General features: G+C 35.0%; 1 pseudogene; it reads right to left on the bottom strand.

Annotated features, from left to right (window-relative positions):
* Positions 1 to 757: 757 nt before the first annotated feature.
* On the bottom strand, positions 758 to 1,224 carry LOC110338989 (annotated as a pseudogene).
* Between the last annotated feature and the right edge of the window lie 2,150 nt (positions 1,225 to 3,374).

Here is a 3,374-nt window from a genome sequence, read left to right as displayed (position 1 = left end):
AGCATTTGCCCATGGGTATAACTTTATTTAGAAGACAGTTTGGTGCTCTGCAAGCTTAGCTAAACAACAGTAATAAACTTTATCATGGGACCTAACACTTTCTCAGCCAATATTTTTTTGTTAACCTTGAGAGCTTGGAGTCCGTCTCAAAACCAAATGGAATGCTATGTTTTAGACGTAATGTGGCATGCCACTTTAGCCTGAGTAAGCCCACCTTGCCTGCCAGGTGGAATTGTAGTTCATGTGGTTCTCAGCTGTAAAAACAAATAAACAAACAAAAAAACAAACAAACAAAAAAAACAAATAAAAACTGTTGATGCCTTCTTTCCACCAACAGCCTACAGTGTATTTACTGATACTACATCACTATCCGACAGCCAGAAAGCATCCAAGTCATGTCCAGTCTGATTTTTCTGTATCCTGATCCTACAATATGTAGTTTCTTCAGTAACAGCGACTTATCAACTAGATCTGGTGCACCTACAAGATATATAACTATGAACTATATTGTTTGAGTGGTCTCTATGACCTATCTGACCACTCACACAGGTAGATGAGCCCTCAGACATCAACTTTGGTTCAACAGCACCGGGCTATTCCACCCAGCATAATTTAGCCATATTGTTTTTCATCATTCTAATACATTGATTTGTTTGTTGTTTTTTTTAATTGGCTTACAGTGTTGTGGGTTTTGTTGTTGTTGTTGTTTTGTTTGTTTGTTTTTTTCAGTCCTGGCCCTTTACTTCTTTTTTGTACATTAGGCCTTGAATTCATATGGAATGAGCTCCAGAAGCTCAGGCTCTTTTGCGTTAGTCCTCACAAAGTGTTTCTCTGGGAGGAGCAGGGTGGCGCTTCAGCTGAACCCAGATGCCCTCCTCTTTGGCTTCCTTTTTCTTCTGGTCGTTCTCCTTCACCCGCCTCAGGAAGTTGTCTCTGCTCTTCAAGCACTTGATGTGCTCAATCCGCACATTGATCCTCTTGGCCAGAATCTTGCCCTTAACTTGCTTGTTTACAAGGATGCACGCAGCCTGCTGGGTGACATTGTAGACTCTTCCTGTTTTGCAGTGGTAACACTTTCTGAACAGTGCCCATTCCCTTGATAGCTACAATATCACCCTTCCTGTAGATTTGCATGTATGTGGGCAAAGGAACAACTCCATGTTTCCTAAAAGACCTAGAGAACATATACCGGGTGCCTCTCCTCTTTCCTTTTGTGTTTGTCATTTGGGCAAGTTATTGGGAGATGGCTACCTCAACCAAAAAAGCAGTGTTGTAGTTTTAAAGCTCTTATTTTCAAATATCAACTTAAATGATATTTATTGGATTTTATGAAAGTGATGAATGTCCTTTCCATCCCTTCAGGGATTCCCTTTCCCACTCTGTGCTTACTGAACCACTCCCCCTGCCAAAACATTTTCTAGAGCAACAGAGGTCTAGAAGAAGGAGGAGGACTTAAACTTTATAATGCATTTCAGTCAAAAAGGAAATTTACTTTTGTATACCTTCGATCACTTCAAAAATTAAGAAGCCACTTGAATATGTATAGTACTCTCAGTTGTGTTTGGTCTTATGGTTATTCCTAAAAATTAAAATAATAAATGGTCACAGCATAATTAGAGTTGAAGAAATTGTCACATTAAGTGAACTTCAAATATATCGTATCATAGACTGCTATAATAGTCAAACAAAAAAATCTCACTTCATTATAAAAATAATAGAAGAGCAAATAATCCTTTTCATTTGTATAATATAGAAATTTTCACTAAAATAATTTTTAAAATTTGTAAGTAAAAATAGGACTGCAAGTGATACTCATTTTGAATGTAGAAAATTTTCAAATCATTATAAAACTACAGTATAGAAACCAGAACTGGAAGGTGTGCCTCTGTGTGTGCTCTGTATACACAGTAGTAAATTATAAAGTAAGATGATAAAGATAACAGAGACAAACACTGGGAAAAATATGTGTTGTGATAACTGATAGATAAATCAGCGTGTATTCAGAAAAATGGTCAAGGGTACTATGATTCTAAATCATGTTATCACAGGCTTCTGATAGGCCACGCTTTATACATCTACTACCTCCTTAAGTGAGTTCTTAATAATTCTACTGAAAATATAAGCACGTAAAATCTAAGCTCACAGACACAAAAGTAAATGTACAATAAATGGTCTTCTACAAATGAATGCAATTTGGTGGTTTTATTCTCTGTGAATAGTTTTCCTGTGCTGAACAATTCTACAATAAAACCTAATTAAATTGAAAAATAGAATAAGCTGAACAAATGATGAATGCATTTTAATCCAAAGTCTACAGTTTGTGTCAACAAAATGGCAGTTCCTGTTTTTCACAAAGGATAATTATACACGTGTTACAGTTTTAATAGATCACAGTATGAAATAGAACTGTTCTTGTAGGTTTTGAATAATTATGATTATGACTAATAACTCTGACTTCAGGTTTGCATTATTTCAGCAAGGAAAACATAATATGCTTTATGATTATGAGCAGGCAATCATTGTGATGGTGAGTAATTTTTCAATATTTATCATTAATAGCATAATTTTACTCATGGATAATAGCTACAGTTTTTATAAAGCAAATTTGTTCACATACAGGCAGACTGATATCTGTAAATACCTGAAAAATAATTTTTTCTCCTTAATCTTTAAGTAAATATGTTTCATATAGTATTATTTGAGGTTTTGATTGGAAGAGTCAAATAATAATAAATATCAAATATGTATAGAGAATCAAATATTAAATTACTAAAATGCTGCTTTTGTATGTGTAGCTGTCACCATCTAAGATTATTTTTAACAATATGAATTCATATCCACTTTTTTGTATTGAACATAGATATTTCATTAAATGCTTCTAAAGTTTCCGAGTGTCTTAGGGTTTTACTGCTGTGAACACCATAATCAAAGTAACTCTTATAAGAAAAACAATTAATTGAGGTTGACTTACATATTCAGAGGTTCAGTCAATTATCATCAAGGCAAGAACATGGCAGTGCCCAGGCAGACATGCCACCGGAGAAAGAGCTGAGGGTTCTACATCTTGTTCCAAATTCAAAGAGAAGACTGTCTTCCATGTGGCTAGGAGGACTGTTTCATTGCCCACCCCAACAGTGACGAACTTCCTCCAATGAGGCCACATCTCCTAATATTGCCAGTCTTGGGCCACATGCATTCAAACCACCAAGGAAATTTTCAAGATAAATATTAAGAAAATTTATGAAGTCATTTTATCTTATATGCTCAACATGACTAGCACTAAACCATAATTAGATATGTACAATACTTAATGGCATAAAATATTAATATCACATACAAGAGTGAATTCTGAAGTCCTCTCAGAAAATGTATTC

Source organism: Mus pahari, chromosome 22 (genome assembly GCF_900095145.1).
Source record: "Mus pahari chromosome 22, PAHARI_EIJ_v1.1, whole genome shotgun sequence".
Classification (NCBI taxonomy): Eukaryota; Metazoa; Chordata; class Mammalia; order Rodentia; family Muridae; genus Mus; species Mus pahari.
The sequence above is the reverse complement of the archived record's forward strand: the minus strand, read 5'-3'. Positions and strand labels throughout refer to the sequence as shown.